The sequence below is a fragment of the Podarcis liolepis genome (assembly GCF_965112155.1).
Source record: "Podarcis liolepis genome assembly, chromosome: 11".
Classification (NCBI taxonomy): Eukaryota; Metazoa; Chordata; class Lepidosauria; order Squamata; family Lacertidae; genus Podarcis; species Podarcis liolepis.
The window spans coordinates 10,396,420-10,416,381 of NC_139565.1; the positions used below are offsets into that span (position 1 = coordinate 10,396,420).

The window sequence follows — 19,962 nt, forward strand, 5'->3', positions numbered from 1 at the left end:
TATCCAAAGCAATAATTTCTTAGGGAGCTAGGAAAAACGAAAACAATTATATCCGTACAAGAAATCCTGATGTGAAAGAACCAGCACTAATAGTTCTCAATATCTGCACAAAGGGGTTTCAAGCACCTTTGTTCTCCGTAGAGGGGTTGTGGTCATGCAAATCAGTATGCATGCAGAGTTTTCATATTTACGCTGAATTCCTATATTCACGTTATTTGGGTAGCCTCATTTTGTGGCTGTTTACCTAGGGTGCACAGAGTCTGCTGGGATTTTCCTCGGTACAAGACCTTTTGGAAGAACAGTGTAAGAACTGCGAATGAAGTAGCCCAGTATTCTGTTTCCAGTGGTGGCCAATTAGTTGGCATTCAAATGAATACAAAGCTAGAGCCATCAGCTTCTTTATATATATATAATTTTTATTAATTTTTCTGTTTTACAATTTAAATTACTCATTTTGCATCCTTAAAATATGATTGACTTCCCTTCTTCTCTTTCCACGGTTCATTTTGCATATCATAAATCCCTGCATATTTTACAAAAACTATACCATTCAGTATTCCATTATTGCATCCATCAAAACTTATTTACACTATTGAATTTATCTTAATAAAGGTAAAGGGACCCCTGACAATTAAGGGACTAACTGCCAGAGCCAGTGTGGTGTAGTGGTTAAGAGCGGTAGTCTTGTAATCTGGGGAACCGGGTTCGCTTCTCGGCTCCTCCACATGCAGCTGCTGGGTGACCTTGGGCCACTCACACTTCTCTGAAGTCTCTCAGCCCCACTCACCTCACAGAGTGTTTGTTGTGGGGGAGGAAGGGAAAGGAGAATGTGAGCCGCTTTGAGACTCCTTAAAGGGAGTGAAAGGCGGGATATCAAATCCAAACTCTTCTTCTTCTTCTTCAATCCTTACAAAATTGTGACAGTTGCTACATGGTAGGCAAAAACCAAATGGCTCCTCCAGTTTGGAAAAATTCCTACCGGGCCCCCATTGCAAAACAGGGGACCAACAATGTCCATAGCAAGGCCAGACAAACCTAAGTAAAGGGAGGGTGGGAAGGGGATCTGCTGCACAAAGGCAAGAGAACCAGCAAACAATGTGCAAGGTATAATAAGGGTTTCCCAGCCACCCCCCAAGCCAAGCGATTGGCTTTAGGGCCTAAGTGACTCGGAAAGCCACCAACCAGAGTGAAGCAGAGATTAGCCTTGCCCACACAGGGTGGTGGTGGGTGCTCAGGGATCCGATCGCAACGCGATCCCTCAGTGAAGAGGAATTGATTTGTCATTTCAAAACAATATAAGAGATGGGAGTGAGAATGGCCAGAAATGAAAGGTTCATAAGGCCAAATATAAGAGAGATCAGCAAGGTTGATATGCGCAACTGATATCAATATCCAACCAAATTCCTGGCTGTAGTTAAAAAAAAAATCTTTAAAAAACACCAGCATCCGTGTCAGGGAGTCCTGGTAACAAACGAGCGTAGTTAATTAAAAAGATTTATTGCAAAAAAAAAACCAGAGTTCACCGGAGCGGTGAGCACACCCATCCACCATAAATCAAAGCTGTCCCTTCTAAGGAGGGTGTTTCCGGTGAGACCAGAAACAGCTGTACTTCCTCTTGTGATGTATTCTGTCTTGAAGACCCCCCCCCATATGCCTAGACCTTGGGCTAAGAGGGTCAGCTTCCACCCTTCCACATTCACTGATAAGGTACTTCTGTGGTCCTTTCCACTCTCTGAGCTGCTTTCGTTTCATTTTGTCCTTCACTGGCGCGCTGGCAAGCTGCCGGCTGACTCTCCGCAACTCTGCTATCAGTTGGCATTCCTAATGGCGGGGGAGAGTTGGCTCTTGGTTATAATCCTCCTGTCTTGCAGTTAACCCTCTCTCTTGCGGCTACTTCCTTCCCTGGGAGCTGGCTGCAAACTTCCCTTGGGGGCTGGCTCATTCATGACACCCAGGATAGTGATATTGACAGCCAAATCATCATTGCCATGCATCAAGCAGAGACAAAGGGGGCTGCATGCAATCCACAAAGTTGTGTCTGCTCATTGGGATGCTGATCTGCAAGCAGCGGCAGAAAAAGCTGAAGCAGACTATCAGACTTCGGGCCTGAAGAGTGAACAGGTTGCAAAGTTAGCTCAAGCAGTCTTCAGGGGGAAAGAAGGGTGGGGGGAAAGAAGGCAGACAGTTGCTTGTGGTACCAGCGGTGCCAGGGGCTGATGGAGCGGTATATTGACTTTACTTATAATAGTAGCAGTTTAAAAACCAGATGTCTGCAAATGAGCGGAGCAAGCCAAAAGAGGGAAATGAAGAGAGAACATTGCATGGGAGGAGAAAAGCTGAAATGCAATTAAAAGGAAAGGCCTGGGGGAGATGAAATGCAGACACAGGAGAGTGTAGATCAACATATAAATAAATATTGGCCCATCAGCCAAATTAAGGCTCATTCACGTTATCTAAAACCTAATTCCACAATCTACCGTAATTTCAATGCAGATTTAATAAAAGAGCGGGCGCGAGATTTCTCCAAGCAGCATGGCGGCAAAGGTTGCAGATGCAAAATGAGGAAATGATTTAGCTCTTTCTCCTTTGGAATTCAGAAAGGATTATGATGATGCTTGAGAGAGTTGGCATCCGCAGCTTTCAAATAAAATGAAGTCTGTTTACACTCAGAATTTCTTGCTTTGCCAAATCATGCATTCTGGGCCATGCTAGAGGCAAGAATCATGAGCACTTTCCTAACTTTAACATACTCTGGAGTAATTACGTTCATTACTACAGAGGAAATGATTTGGTATATGGTATACGCACTTACGTGGGCGTAAGCCACATTGAACTCAGTGAGACTTACTGCTGAGAATATATGCATGAACTTGGACTGTTCGACTACAACAGTATACAAACACATCATTTAACTCGGTGGAACTAATTTCTGAGTAGACCAACACAAGATGGGGTAAGGAGTTGTGGGTTCAGGCTGTTTATATTCTTGTTTTTATTGTGTATTTTTTATTGTATTTTTATACTGTGAACTGCCCTGAGATCTACGGATGAAGGGCAGTTTACAAACAATAAATAATAACAGTAATAAGTTTAGGTTGGGACTTTGTCAGCACTGTTTAGTCTAGCTAAACTAAGATCACGTCGTACAATGTAGGAATGATGTTTGATTCTATTTATTTATTTATTTATTGCATTTTTATCCCACCTGGCCCTCCAGATGTTGTCAGAATCCATTCCTATCAGCACCAGGCAGGAAGGCCATTGGTTAGGGATGATGTGAGCCATACTTCAGCAATTTACGCAGGGTCACCAGTTCCCTATCCCAGCTAATTCAGAATTTCCATCAAAATCAACTGTGCTTATTTGTGCATCCATGATTTCAGCCTGAGCCTACATATGCTGGAAGACTAAAGGAAAGAATCCACACAGATGTGTATTATGTCTAAAGGTAAAGGTAAAGGACCCCTGACAGTTAAGTCCAGTCGCGAACGACTCTGGGGTTGTGGCGCTGGCCTCGCTTTACAGGACGTGGGAGCTGACGTTTACTCACAGACAGTTTTTCCGGGTCAAGTGGCCAGCATGACTAAGCCGCTTCTAGCGAAACCAGAGCAGCGCACGGAAATACTGTTTACCTTCCCACCGGAGTGGTACCTATTTATCTACTTGCACTTTGACGTGCTTTTGAACTGCTAGGTTGGCAGGAGCAGGGACCGAGCAACGGGAGCTCACCCCGTTGTGGGGATTCGAACCACTGACCTTACGATCGGCAAGCCCTAGGCTCAGTGGTTCAGACCACAGTGCCACCTGCGTCTCGCAGTATTATGTCTAGATCAATCTTATCAGGTCCCTAAATTTATTTATTACATTGTAAAACAGTGCTATATCATGCCATGTGTAGTTTGCACATTTATAAACTAGAGAGCACTATTGTCTATTTAGCATTTACTAAGACATTCAGATAATAAATATTTAAGATCAAGACAGATTTTTCTTAAGGTGGTTGGGAGCTGTAAGGTAAAGGTAAAAAGGTAAAGGAACCCTGGATGGTTAAGTCCAGTCAAAGGTGACTATGGGGTTGTGGCGCTCATCTTACTTTCAGGCTGAGGGAGCCGGCATTTGTCCACAGACAGCTTTCCAGGTCATGTGGCCAGCATGACTAAACTGCTTCTGGTGCAACGGAACACCGTGATGGAAACCAGAGCACACAGAAATGTCGTTTACCTTCCCGCCACAGCGGTACCTATTTATCTACTTGCACTGGCGTGCTTTCGAACTGCTAGGTTGGCAGGAGCTGGGACAGAGCAACGGGAGCTCACGCTATTGTGGGGATTCAAACCGCCAACAAGCAAGCCCAAGAGGCTCAGTGGTTTAGACCACAGTGCTAACTGTGTAGAGCTGTATGCAGCAGTAACCAAATGACTTGAACTAAGTGGACTATTGTAATAACTGAAGGCCTATGCAGGCATTACAGCTCTTGTGTTTATCCCACACTTCTCCACCAATATCCACACATATGGTCTCAAGGCACATGAGTCAACCACTGTACTGAAGATGGCTTGCACCCAGATGGTTGACTAGCTGGGAGTCACTTATATACCACCTTGTGTCCCAAGATACAGGAAAAGCAGGAGATCAATGCAAAAAATAAAGAAAAACAAAATTCAACATCTGCATTCCTAGCTCACATATAATTCATATTCATAACAGTCATTTTCAGTAATCACGAAAACACATGGGAATCATTGATTTTAATAAACGGTCTGTATACTGTCATTTTTTTCCCTAACTAAAAAATGGCGGACATGATAGTCTGGTAGGAACTAGAATACAATTGAAACAGATAATGCAGCATGACAGATTAAACTTCTAATTTGTTAGCAATACAAAGCATTTCCCATCAGATACTGGCTATCATCTTAAAACATGCAAGCATGGCTCTTGCCGACTGTCTAAGATAAACAAAGCATTCTGTGTAATAAGATAACCTCGGTATTTGGAATATTCAGGTATGAAGTCATTTTCTCTCTCTCGGGGAAATTTTAAGTCAATTCACTCTACATCAGATACCAGAAGGGGTCTTTAGAAAACACAAGTGTTTCTCCCATTGAAGACAGTGGTAAGACTGGCATTGATTTTAAAGAGCATTGATTTTAAAGGAGCTGGATTGCATCCAAAATGGGTATTACAGCGTGAGCAGAATTTAAAAATAATTGCTCTTGCTATGTGATATGGCCTAACCGAACTGTGTACGCTTGTGTGGTTTTTAGAGTAGCATGTGATGCCACGGTTTAAGCCATGCTTATTTCCTGGAAGATTGCATTCCTGATCTCAGATATATACATAAATTGTGGCAGTATTGTAGTGGGGCGGGCAGGGGATGACTTTTGCAATGCTCAGAGTCACCAAGATAGTGTTTTGAATATCCTGGACCTTAGCACTGACACTGAGAATAGATTCTGCTAGTCCTTCACTTGAATTTAACCGTATTCCTAAACTTTAATCCACATTTCCCCCTGTAATCTAGGATAGTGCCTACAGTAGTTTGAATTTTGCTATTAAAAAGCAATACCATTGTTTTCTGAAGCTATAAATCACATCAACGTTACCTTGTGGAGAATAAGGAGATAGGTTAAATGGTTCATTTCACTTTTACCAACATGTGCAAACATTTTGTGGGCAGGTAGGAAAGGTTAATTCAATATGTAAATTCTTAGAATACACATGCAGTGTATTAATAGTATGGTAATAAAACAGTAAGACCTTGAAAGAGAACACAATAGGGCTTATGAATAAATTAATGGAGGTAAGATGGGTCTCCAATTTAAATGAAAAATGATATTGTATTAATATACAAAGGAAACAGAAGGATATATTTTTAAAAGGTTTTTCTGCATATCATTGTATAATATCTTTCAACTAATTTGATAACTATTTAGAATGTCATTCTCCTCTGAAATAAGTCTGCCTTATGAATACTCACTAGATTATTAAATTGTCACTCTCTTTATATCCCCCTCCCATTATAGCTGGGAAGGTAGCACATTTTCATTATGTGTTTCACTAAAAAAAAAAACCACTCCCACCAAACCTGGCAAACAACCAGACAGTAATTTAACTGTTGTTGAAATTACCTTAATTCTGATAACAAAACATCGTTAATTTAAAATACATAGTTATTACTACCATTAATGAGTTGCTTTGCCTCCTCCACCTGTTCTGGTGTCTAGAACATCCATCACTGGTGCACTGGTTGCAAAAGAGGCTGCACCATTGTGTGGTCATAGAACACATGTTTTGCAACCAGTGTGTTTCATATTTAGTCCCTGGCATCTCTGGGCAGGGCTGGAATAAGTTCTGTAGGAAAGCCTGGAGCGCTGCTGCCAGTCAGCGAGATGGGCCAACGGTTGTACCTTGTATAAGTTGTGAGGAATGATAACATTGCTTTTTCACCTGGGCCACAATGCTGCCACTGTAAGGCAAATAAAGGTAAAGGTAAAGGGACCCCTGACCAGTCGTGGCCGACTCTGGGGTTGCAGTGCACATCTCGCTTTATTGGCCGAGGGAGCCGGCGTACAGCTTCCAGGTCATGTGGCCAGCATGACTAAGCCGCTTCTGGCGAACCAGAGCAGCGCACGGAAACGAGTTTACCTTCCCCTATTTATCTACTTGCACTTTGACGTGCTTTCAAACTGCTAGGTTGGCAGGAGCAGGGACCGAGCAACGGGAGCTCACCCCGTCGCGGGGATTCGAACCGCCGACCTTCTGATCGGCAAGTCCTAGGCTCTGTGGTTTAACCCACAGCGCCACCCACGTCCCTGTTAGGCAAATAGGATCATCTTAAAAGATGGTCCTGGTTGCAGGCAGGCCCTCAACCATGTTTCTCCCCTCCCTGGCATGGGTGGAGTAATACTCTTACGCCAGGGTGGCACCACAATACCCCAGGCCTCTTGGCCAATCATTTTGAATGGGGTGGTTGTGAGGGGGTATAAAGGCAGCAGCTCAACGTGTGCCAAGCACTTGCGTCGCACTCCCGAACATCCGCCCACCCGCCCTTTAATTTAGGTATCCTCTGGCCTTGCTTTGGATTTCGGTTGGTCGGTTGTCTTGGGACGGGGACCAGGTAGGAATTTTTCCCATTTGGCAGACTGGCACTGGCCATTTGGTTTTCGCCTACCTCTTAGCAATCGTCACAACTTTGTAAGGTTTGGTAGTTAGGCATTGACTTATTGATGTGTGGGGGAGGGGAGGTCGGCCATCACCTGCCCCTCCATTGTCCAAGGGTATTCCATTAAAGGAATCCATGGCCTGGATCCTGTCCGAAGTCCGATTGAGGGCCTCTGGGAACAATGAGGAGAGCTGCAGGCGGGTTCCCCCGAAGTGACTCCCTCTTTTGGTGGTTTACCCTTACTGACTTTCTGCAAAGGGGGCAGGAGCCCAATATAGTCTTTTGCCAATGTCTAAGCCAATACCACTCACATTTGCTGTAATCGATAAAGTTGTGGCCTAAATTTTGCCCATTAACCTTAAACCAAAATTCTGTGTCAGTGTGAATTTCTTGAGTCTAACGGGGGGCTGGCTTGGGGGCCTTGACACGCAACCATAAACAGCCCCAGACTTGCTTACACTCATATTTAGAACAGCTTGCAGTTAAGATGTTTGTATGTAGGATAGCTTGAAGCTGGGAAACAGTTTATTTGTATGCTTCAGCAGGTACAGCGGTGCCTCACAAGACGAAATTAATTCGTTCCGCCAGTTTTGTCGTCTTGCGATTTTTTCCGTCTTGCGAAGCACGGTGTCGGGAAAGTTTTGGAAAAGCTTCAAAAATCACCAAAGTCTTTAAAAACCTCAAAAAAGGCTACCACACCACGTTCTATGAGTTGCTCCTCAAAGTCAAGTCGCCACTGTATTAACGGTGTTAAGAAAAAGGAAACAAACTTGCAAGACGTTTCCGTCTTGCGAAGCAAGCCCATAGGGAAAATTGTCTTGCGAAGCAGCTCAAAAAACAAAAAACCCTTTCGTCTAGCGAGTTTTTTGTCTTGCGAGGCATTCGTCTTGCGAGGTACCACTGTATAGCACTCGTTTACACCTGCCAGTGGTCAGGATATGGCTTTGTCGCTTGAGTTAACGTGTTAAAACATAAGAAACATGGACTAAATAAGGAGAAAAATTAACAGGAGGGGTGGTTGTCGAAATCAGGGTAATGGGAGATGTCAACCAAGGCGGAGATTTTAGGATAGAAATTAGGTGGTTAAGATAGGCTGTAAAGGTTTCAAGTACCCAGCCAATGGGGAAACAAGAAAGAGATATTGCGCTTCAGAGATAGGGAATAAAAGCATATGCAGTGTCAATTTTGGGTGTGCCTACTCTGGACACCCTCTCTTGCAATGAACATTTTGTAATCAATAAACTCTTTTCTGCTTCACCAATTTTGTTCAAATTTTATTTTGAGGGTCTCAGGACCCACCTCCATCACAAGGCAACTTCCTATGTTCCCAGAAGCTGCCATTCAATGATGAGGCTTTCCCAAGGAATTGTGTGGCTAAGTCAAGCATTTAAAGAGTACCAAGGACCTGAAAGTAAGTACCTTTCATGCAATGAGAAAAAAATCAATGGTTCGCCTGTTCTTGTCCCTTTGTCCAGACAGTCTGTCCCAAATCTAAAGTAACCTCCCAAATGATAATGATCTAAAGCCATCATCTTGCCCTCAAGTATTTTGGGGGAATTTTCCATAGGTTATTTTAAGTTATTTACATGTTACTTTGCAAAAATATTGCATGTTTATTCAGCCATCCTCACTACAGTTCTGTGAAGATTTTTTTTTAAAAAAAATGTTTCTCAGTGTGGGAGCTGAGGGGTCTTGACTTGCCTTGATTCCATAAAACAAGTGGAATTAATTTATTTTTAACCACTCCTCAGCCAAAGAAGGCTTCCAGAGAGCCTAACAAGCATCACTAGGCCTGGAAGCTTACAATCTGAAAGACACAACACAAAAGAAAAAGGGATTGGGAGGGAGGAAGAAAATGAAATTCAGTATTTGAATCCAGTGGGTGATATGCAGTGTTAGACATACTCAGAACAGAATATGAAAGCAATAGACTTATATTACTTATCCACTGATTTCAGGAGATCAGCTCTGAGTGTGACTAACATTGATTATCACCCAGTGTTGTGTGATTTCTGGAAATGCTGAAGTTAAGGATGGTGATAGGAGGCCAACTTTTTTTTGGCCATCTTGAAAAATGTGCAGTACATAATTTGTTTTGTGCATTTCACAGATCAAACTTTAGAAACATAGAATGTATTGTGTATAACTTGGTTTGCCATAAAATTATCAAGTTTGATATATTAAAAGTATAGTTTATTTGGACAATACTTGCAAATTGAATTTACTTTTTGTATTATTTTTCAATAACAGGGATGCCTAGGCATTGAGCCCATTTATGGAAGCAATATCAATATCTTGAAAGACAGTTACTGGAATTGAAATAACCCCAATGGATCAAGTGGTTGTGTTGCGGATCACACTTTCAGTTCCTTTTGAAAATTATTTTAATCTCTTGTACTCCCAGCTGAGCCCAAATCCATCTGAAGTTTTCTCTCTCCTTTTTTTTTACCTCAGGGTAAGTGGGTTAGAACCATTATTGAAAATTTATTTCCTGATTTGAATACGCTCCAACTATTTTGTCAAATTATATTTCATTTCAACTGACGTAATGTAATGTACAGCAGACCTCAACTTTTTCAGACTTTGGTACTTGCGGCAAATTAAAGATTAAAGTTTAAAATGTTCCAAGGTAATAAGGATTACGTAAAGATATTCACACTTCAGCAGATGAACCTGGTGAGAAGAAGGCATCACCATTAGACTGAGTTCTCACTGGAAGGGAAGAAAAAAACTCCCAGTCAAATGAAAATGGTGCCTGCATAAGCAGAGTTGAGTCCAATATGTTTTGGAGGCATTAACTGAACAAAATAGGTTTTTAAAATCACCTTGATTTGGTTGGCTACACTAATTATTCTTCCCTGGGTTTTCATTTTAAGAACACCATATGATTCAATATTGCATTTCCAAAATTTATGAGCACTTGTGATTAGATTTATCAATGCTATATCCACTGCAAAGAAATCCTCGGAGGGTAACAACATCATCTCTCTAAATAATTAGAGCCTCTTAGATGGAGAAAGGAGTTCTGCCTTACCATAGTATATTTAAATAAATACTGGAGAGTCCAGCAATTGTTTATGATTTATGCATGATACAATTCACCATTGGGCTAGCTGCTGTAAAGCACCGTGCGATAAATCTGAAAAGTAATTACAGAATAACTAGTAGAAAGCCTACTGATAACAGAGCTGTGGAGCACTTTATAATATATCCATTATTTACCCACAAACCATGGATCTCTTCTGAGGTCCTTACAAAGAAGAGGATGACAGGGTATTGTCAAAACGCAGTAATAACCCATCAATAAAAGGAAATCTTGTCCCAATTCTTTTACACAATGGAGAAGAGCATGGGAACCATGTGTTCCATCCATTGAAGGCAACAGCAATGGTCCCATTGATTTTAGGAATCAGATAATGTTAAGTCAGCATGAAGTGAAATTGCCCTAACAAGTACATGTGGCAATTACCTGTACCTTCCAGATCCATTCAGAACAATGGGAGTTTTCCCACTGAGTTCAGTCAGTTGTGGAGCCTTTGAAATTTCCGTTTCTTTTCAAAGGGGTATTCCCAATTAAAACTAAATGTGTTCCTCTGCTCACAATTTCACCATCCACACAAATATCATGATTGTTTGCTCTGAATGACTATGCTATCAGGGAAATTCATTAGGGCTGCAAAATATAACCCATTAATTAAATGAAAAATATTTAATTAATCAGGCAGCATGATTGTAAGATGGTTTTTTTTTTAATAGGAATGCTTCTAAAATCTTCCCATGACACAGTCTCAGAGCTTCTTCTAAAATGATGGCTTTAGGCTGACTTCCACACAGTGCTCTTTAAAGCTCTCATCCCTCATATTAACAGGAACAGTAGCTTGGGCAGATTGGGGAAACTGGCAGAGACTGATCAGGAATGAGACTTTGGGGTCACAGAGGATATAAACCCCATATGTGACTGCTATGAATGAATCAGTGGCTACCAACTGGATGACTTTAAAGGGGGAATAGGCACATTTTTGGAAGATAAAGCTGCTAGTATAGGTATGCCCAGAACTGGAGGTAAAAAAGGGAAAGTTAAAGGACCCCTGGATGGTTAAGTCCAGTCCAAGGCGCCTATGGAGTTGCGGCGCTCATCTCCCTTTCAGGCCGAGGGAGCCGGCGTTTGTCCACAGACAGCTTTCCAGGTCAAGTGGCCAGCAGGACTAAACCGCTTCTGGTGCAATGGGACACTGTGACGGAAGCCAGAGTGCATGGAAATGCCATTTACCTTCCCTCTGCAGTGGTACCTATTTATCTACTTGCACTGGAGTGCTTTCGAACTGCTAGGTTGGCAGGAGCTGGGACAGAGCAATGGGAACTCACTCCATCGCAGGAATTCAAACTGCTGACATTCTGATGGGCAAGCCCAAGAGGCTCAGTGGTTTAGACCACAGCTCCACCCGCATCCCGAATAAACAAGCACACAATCACTGATAGGTCCACCCGCCATTGTGAGGATCAAAGCAATGAAGATGATGCCTCTCCAGCTGTTGCCATTGGCTGTGGGTTTCTTGTGATGTCACAAAAGCACAGAGTGGATATAAATGCAGGCCAAGGGGAAAGCCCTTTTCTGTTTCCAGCAGGACACACCTGGCAATGGATGTGACATTCAGCCCTGCCCAGGTTTCTTTCACTTGGAGGAGGCAAAGTGGTGAATGGAAGGAGGCAATCCTCTGGCAGTGGGATGCTAGGCAGCAATAATAAGGCAAGTTTGCTTGCTTGGAGGCTGCTGGTATCTGTGATTAGAAGCTGCCGGACGTCTCGTGATGGACCTAAATGTAGCTTCTGGCACAATGGGACACCGTGACGGAAACCAGAGCACATGGAAATGCCATTTACTTTCCTGCCTCAGCTGTACCTATTTATCTACTTGCGCTGGCTTGCTTTCAAACTGTTAGGTAGGAAGGAGCTGGGACCGAGCAATGGGAGCTCACCCCATCAAGGGGATTCAAACTGCTGACCTTCTGATCGGCAAGCCCAAGAGGCTCAGTGGTTTAGACCACAGTGCCACCTGTGTCCCAATTGGAGGTAGCTTGCGGTATACAAGAGGGGAGGGTGTTGTTGCACTCATGCACTGCTGTGGGCTTCCCATGGCACCTGGTTGGCCACTTTGAGAATGGAATGCTGGATCAATATATCTTCCATCTGATCCTCATCCCTCTGCTCTAAATAAATGAATGCCAGCATACCTTTTCCGACCTCACTTCAATTTGATCCCCGATTTATCTGATCTGGGGACTACTTGCAAAGGCACTTGCAGTCCCCCAAGCAACTACTTGCCCTTTCCCATCACTTTCCCACTTCCTCAAGCAATTAACAACAGGAAACCTTACTTTGGACGGAGGTAATAACATGCAGCGGGGAAGGCTTCTTGCCCCACAGGTGAGGTCTCGGGTTTGGGTCAAATGACTCTCCTTAGCTGGAGCCCGGCAATAATAGTATGCATTATTTCATGTTGTCAACTGATGCCTGTAGAGTTGATTTATTTATATTTGCAGCTGATGATGCAGATCAAAGTCTAACAGTACTTAATGTTCCATAAAGAGAGTTTAAGACTGTTAAGTGTAACCACAAGAGTAGACTAAAGGCCAAATTCCCCCCCCCCCCTTCCACCGGGTGAAGCACTTGGATGGATCCACAATTAATTCAGATGGATTAATGTGATTTCATCTATTATAGCATAAAACAATCTTCCTTTTCTTAGTGTGAGGCAGACGCTGACTCACTGCCATTATTGCCTTTGAACCACAGCTACTTGGAGGGGCCAGTCTGGTGATGGTCGTGAGGCTCCAAGGTGGAATTCTTTGTTAGTATATAAAGGGTCTGAGTCACCCCTGTTTCAGGGACCTTGCTCTCTTTTATATGATTGCAAAGTTGCCTGTGTTACAGTGGAACGTCTACTTAATCAGTTTCAGACGTCCGTCCGTAGTCAATCCGGGTCGCTGGTAGAAGCACCATTGTGTACAGGTGCATTCGGCGGCAGCATGCTTCTGCGCATGTGCAGATGGCAGCATGTGCTGAAGTTGCTTCTACGCATGCGCGAATCACAGAAAAACCGGTATTTACAAGAAGTTTTGTAAGGAGAACTATATGAATTATTGTGAAAGAAAACTAAGAAGGAGTTTATTTGGGATTTGGATTTTACAGCAATAACTATAATAATAAAGGGCAAAATTAGAAAGGAAGTTAGAAAACCATCAGTCAAGGTTGATGGAAGTCCTAGGCTGTGATAGCCAAAGGTCTGTTATGTTGATTAAGATGGGATGTTATGTTTGGAAAACATGTGTAAAAACCAATAATTAATATTTAGGTAAAGGTAAAGGGACTCCTGACCATTAGGTCCAGTTGTGGTCGACTCTGGGGTTGCGGCGCTCATCTTGCTTTATTGGCTGAGGGAGCCGGTGTACAGCTTCCGGGTCACGTGGCCAGCATGGCTAAGCCACTTCTGGCAAACCAGAGCAGTGCACGGAAACGCTGTTTACCTTCCCGCCAGAGTGGTACCTATTTAACTACTTGCACTTTGACGTGCTTTCGAACTGCTAGGTTGGCAGGAGCAGGGACCCAACAATGGGAGCTCACCCCGTCGTGGGGATTCGAACTGCCAACCTTCTGATCGGCAGGTCCTAGGCTCTGTGGTTTAACCCACAGCGCCACCCATTAGGGTTGGCTCCAGGTCTTTTTGGTCTATGGGTTGCCTGACATCACTGGGCCCCCTCTCTCTCTTGTTTTGCCCTCTCTTACCCCAACTCCATTACTGGTTTACAAAACAGGTGAGTGGATATCAGGAGAAGCAGCAGATTCGTCAGCAGAGGTGGGATATCAATGAGTGGGGTGAAGTGTATGGTAGCATTGGGGCTCCCAGGCATTGAAAGAAGCTGTGGGATGCTGCTGCTTCGTGCACTGAGCCATTTTAAAGTGCATAAGATTGACCCTAACATATCATCACTTTGAAGAGATGCTACACTAGAGATGAGCTAATAGGCATTGTTGGAGCGTGGGATGAAAGAGGTCTACCTGACCCCGTGCAGGCAAGCATTATTGGTTGTGGGGCCATACTGAGGTACCAGGACCACAGCTTTTGCTCAACCATGACACAGGGCTTAAAAATAACAAATATACGGGTATTGGCACCAGTGTCAAAGGTTTATGCTGTCTGACAAGCTGCTAAGAGAAGATGGAAATGGGAAAAAATATACTATGGATTAGATTTCTATGTCTACCCCAATAGATCTCCCAAACTCATCAACATCAAGTTGAAAAATGACACCTGTATCAGTACAGTGGTACCTTGGGTTAAGAAATTAATTCGTTCTGGAGGTCCATTCTTAACCTGAAACTGTTCTTAACCTGAGGTACCATATTAGCTAATGGGGCCTCCCGCTGCCGCTGCACCACCACCGCGCAATTTCTGTTCTCATCCTGAAGCAAAGTTCTTAACCTGAGGTACTCTTTCTAGGTTAGCGGAGTCTGTAACCTGAAGTGTCTGCAACCTAAAGCGTTTGTAACCCGAGGTCCCACTGTAGTGAGATTGCGGGTCTCTTTGGAACATAATTACTCACACCTTGTGTCAAAGACACAACTGTATTCACAGACCCTCCAAGTGTCCCTATTTTCTAGGGATGTCCCTGATTTAGAGAAGCCGTCCCAGTTTCTGATTTGATCCTGGAATGTCTTGCTTTTCCTTAGGACATTCCTATTTTCATTGGAGAAATGTTAGAGGGTATGGAGTTACCCTCTCAAGGCAATCCTGTATGGGGAAGTTTTTTTCATGTTTCATGTTTTATTATGTTTCTAGATATGTTGGAAGCTGCCCAGAGTGCTCAGGCAACCCAATAAGGTTATTGGGTTGCTGTTTTTCTTTTGATTATATATTTTGTGGTTTTGTGTTCTGTTTTTGTCCTGAGACCTCCAGTTATAGGGTGGAATATAAATTCAATAATAAACAAAAAAACAGACATGTGAGGTATAAATAGTAAAATTGTCATTATGGAATAGGACATCCCTATTTTCATTGGAGAAATGCTGGCGGGTATGCATTCAGCTAATAAAATAACCAACCCAGCGAGCTCCCTATAGCAGCCAAGTTCAAAAGAACAAATGCAGGTAAACAATATTCATGTCTCCCGAGTACTGCAATTCTCCAATATGATTAATTGGCCAAAACAGCAGCGGAAATGAATAAATCAGCGGACTGGAATAATGTGCACTAAATGGCCACAAAGGCAGAAGTGCTTTGCCATACATACATATATACTGTACAATGAACTTACGAAACATACCAGCTTTACATAACAAGGCCTGGTGGAATTGAGAATGGCTCCATAGTTCCGTGACCTTAATTGTTATGAATAGGAACACATTTTCTGCATCACTCTCTCTATATTTAGTGCTATTACATAAATCACCAGAATTTCAAAACTATAGCAATTGGTGATGGCAATGGCACTTGAGTACAGAGTCTGCTACAGTGAAAATAGGGGAAGGGGGACTACTGTAACAATTGCAAGTCCCTTAACTCTAACATTTGTGGGGAAGTTTGGTATATTTATGATCTGCACTTTTATGAAGATGTCTTATAATATAAAATTCAATAACATCAATCAATATCGATAAAACCTACGGAAAATATCAATAAAACAGCAGTAGGTACTGGCTGGTTAAAAAGGGGGGAAATCACTTTGCCTAAAACAGGCATGTCCAACAGGTAGATCGTGATCTACTGGTAGATCACTGGACGTCTGTGGTAGATCACCGACTCTCCATAAAGAAGCTCAACAACTTTGTCTCCCCTAAAGAAAACTCAACAACTTTGACCTGAACCCCCCAAAAGGGGGTAGATCACTACCAGTTTTTAACTCTGTGAGTAGATCGTAGTCTCTTGGGAGTTGGCCACTCCGGTCTAAAAAGTACAGTTTTTATGAGATGTCTAAAGGAAGGCAGAGACATTTCCTACTGAACCTCTACAGGCAGCAAGTTCTACAGGGCAGGACCTGCCATGCTAATGGCCTTTTCCCTAGTGAAGACAATCTGCATATTAGGGAATCCTGATGTATCTCAGCAAATGTGATTAAATTGGTTAGTTCATCTCTGCATAGGGCTGCTTCATGAACTTCATTCTTCACTGGGACAGGAAGTGAGCTCATGAGCTTGCCAGGAAATCACAGAGATGCTGTACTCATGCAACCTCTTTTTTATTACCTCCTTTAAACACTGTATTTCTCCCAAGGAGCTCCAAGGAGCCCTGTCTTACACCCCTCCATTTCATTCTCACAACAAGCTAGTGATTGTGAGGTGGCAACTGGCCCAAGGTCATCCAAGTAGTTTCATGTCTGAGTGGGAATTTGAACGCTGGTCTCTGTTGCCATAGCCTGACATTGCAACTAATGCACCATGCAATTGAAATGGGTGGAATTGTCTCAGCCTAAAAATACAACCACCACTGCCTGATTATGCCTGTTGCAGGCGCTGCACGTACGGCCAAGTGGAGATGTCGATTCATTCAATTTGCCCCTCTGTGTATCACTAGATCAGCTGCAGGCCCAACAGCAACCTGAAACATTCCTGGAAGTCATTGTATGGGGGCTGCCAAAATTGCAGCCATTCTCCTTACATTTGTAAAGCACCAAATTTTAAGGGCAGGTCACATGACAAGCAGTTTCCAGACATTCTCTTTCTATATGGTAGACCCTGATCAATAACCAGAAGCCAGTTTCCTTGCAGATGGGTGAGTGTATGCATGGCTGAGTGGGCAGGGAGGGTGGATGGGAAGGAGGAAAGGTGGACAGAGACAGCAAGAGGGAAGTGCAGCTCACTTTGTGTCAGGGTCAGGCCAGCTCTGCATATGAGTAACAGAGGAGAGAAGGAACCGAATGCTTGGTGATATCTGAAAGGTGCACACTAGGCCGTTATTGCCCAGTATATTTTGAATTAAACCTCTTTCTCTTGTGGGTGCCATCGCATCTAAAATAAATTCTTATCTCCCATTCCATCACAAAGTGATTGATTTTGTTCTTTCGTGGAAAACCCCCAACATAGACTCCCATGAGAAAGACTCTTAACATGAAACCTCACCTAAATGCTGGAGAGGGTGCACCTCCACAGGCACATACCTCCATATGTGGTGGGAATGCCCCCAAATCCAACTATTCTGGACAACAGCCATACAAGAAATATGTAAAATAACTAAGCAAGTACTAGAAATTACCCCAGAATTGACCCTACTAAACATCTTCCAAGACAATAATGCCCATTTACATCACAAAGAACTCATAACCCACCTACTTTCAGCAACCAGAAACATCATAACCAGATATTGGAGAGACCTGTCAGGAGTAAGCATGGACCAATGGTACTAAATAGTATGGGAAACAGGCCTACTAGAAAAATTAACCAATGAACTGAAACTGACACGGTGACAAATAGAAGAAGATGCCTTCACACTGGTATGGCTCCCCTTTATCACATACACAACCCAACAAAAATCCATCAACAGCATACGAATCAATATGGCTAACCTGATCCAAACACCCACCCACTCCACTCACACATGAAAACAAAGCTCATCACAGCCAGTCACAAACAAACAACCACACCCTAGGCCAACCCCAGCCTCTCTCACCACCAAAGGAACACAAGCAAATAGCAGAGAACCTGCGCAAGTGACACTGACACAACCCCCCCACACACATATTAAGTAAAACAGGAACATCACCACCCGACCCCACCCCCACTCACCTTTCCCCCCTCTTTACCCCTTTTCTTCCTGATATAACACTAATGTCTCAACAAATGAAACTGATCTGTAAATATGTTACTTGGAAAAAAGAGAGAGAGAGACATTGCTCATACTTTTGTAAACCAATAAAATCTTTAACAAACAAACAAACAAACAAAAACAGAAAAAAACATGAAACACACGGAGCAATAAATTGCCTTCTGTGCACCTTTGAGCTGTTCTTCCTTCGTACTCTAGCTTCCGCACGAGTACCATCATGAAGAAGATTTTTTCAGTGGCGCTAACAAGAGGGCCATAAGTGGTCATCAACTTTGAACTCATCCTCTGTTTTGGAGAGCTTATGCCATTCTGAAAATTCTTACCTTGACTGAGGGCACTCTATGTGAAACTATGCTGTGAGTGTGAAGAGGCTAGACAGTGAGTATCTCTTCTGTCTGAAAAGAGTTCCTTGCACCACTTGACAGGAGCCTTTGTGAAGGTAGTTCCATGAGTAGTAGGGAACATGGTGCCATGCTGCTTGCCCTGCTCCCAGTGTTGAATGCAACCCAACTACCAGACATCCATGTACTGAGCTTTATCTGAAGCATAGAACCCTATATTTTTAGACTTCCAAACAATCTGGAACCTTGCATGATCAGGGTTCTGGAGTACATGGAAGCCTGTACATGTAGAGCACTAAGCAGAAAGGCTTCTCTTCCAATGTCTAGACCAGTGTTTCCCAACCTTGGGCCTCCAGCTGTTTTTGAACTACAATTCCCATCATCCCTGACCACTGGTCTTGCTAGCTAGGGATGATGGGAGTTGTAGTCCAAAAACAGCTGGAGGCCCAAGGTTGGGAAACACTGGTCTAGACTCAACGTGTGGACATTGGGGCTGAGTGTGTGGTGCAGTCTCTCTTCCTCATCGTCTTACAAAGCCCTCCTCATGAGTGTAGCACATCAAGGGAATGAAATTGTTCCTGGAATCTTGGGACACTTCCAAAACAACCACAAATGTAGCACAAGGGACGTGCTTGAAGTGAGAAGTGTATATATGCATGGAAGACCTTGCAAGCCCCCAAACGCTTCCCTAGGTTGAAGTCTGTATTATTTGATTTACTGTTATAGCCTATAAATGTTCTTTCTTTTTCAAGGATGTTTCTAAGGTCTCCTTTTTTTTATTAACTCAAGAAACAGGCCCATCTGTTATTTTTGAAGCCGTGTAAGACATGGAGTAAATGTTAGCTTAGTATTTTCTTATGAGAATATGTGGGAGGTGATGCCCAGCTTTAAAAGTAACTCTTTAGTAATTATTTCTACTTTTTAATTCAGCCAGATTTTTTTTGCAGTATTTATATTGTTATTTAATGTAATCATTAGCTAAAAGTTGTTTAATTTAAATAATAAGGTGCCTTGAAAAGCTGGGAAAGAGCCAAAGCAATTTCCATAAAACAATCATTCCATTTAACTGCTCATGTTTATTCAAAATTATAGGCCATTACTGTTACAATGCTGGAAAATTTAATCATTTAAAGAAGGTTTATATATATCAAGGGAAATGCAAAATTGGATTGCATCAAAGTAAAACAAGGTTTTCACAGGTCTCTCAGTAAATAAATGACTGTCAACTAGCTAAAAAACTCCAGCTGGTTAGTTTTTTGAGGCTGATGACATGTCGGCATTCAGAATTTGAAAGCTGATGAGATTTCATATGAAAAATTACCTGCAGTGGCTCAGAGTTGAATTAGCTGAACTGCACACCTCACACACTATGCTGCATAACAAAAAAGCAATCATATCCCAAATCAGCTCTACTCAGCACAAGGACAAGTGGAACTTCCATTTCCTTCAAACTATTTCCCACACAGAAAATATATATCTTATCTATATGTTTGAAGAGCTAGCTAATCTAGTAATCATTTTCAGCCAGAGCACTCATGTCTGGCTTTCAGATGCTGGCTTTGTTCAATGCAAAACAGAGCTTCAATATATTGTTCTTCTGAATTCATAAAAAAGCAGTGCTGAAATAAACAAGATTTTTT

The 19,962-nt window shown here is 42.7% G+C and overlaps 1 protein-coding gene across 7 annotated transcripts in view; it reads right to left on the reverse strand.

The window, feature by feature from the left end:
- CNTNAP4 (contactin associated protein family member 4) overlaps nucleotides 1-19,962 on the reverse strand; it is a gene marked incomplete at its 5' end in the record, with an annotated part of 260,718 nt that overhangs the window by 211,183 nt on the left and 29,573 nt on the right. The window contains one exon of one of the 7 annotated variants that reach the window (XM_083464787.1): nucleotides 6,132-6,220. The exons of the other annotated variants lie outside the window; for them this stretch is intronic. Of the gene's footprint in view, nucleotides 1-6,131; nucleotides 6,221-19,962 lie in introns of those variants that run through there. 7 annotated transcript variants of the gene reach the window in all.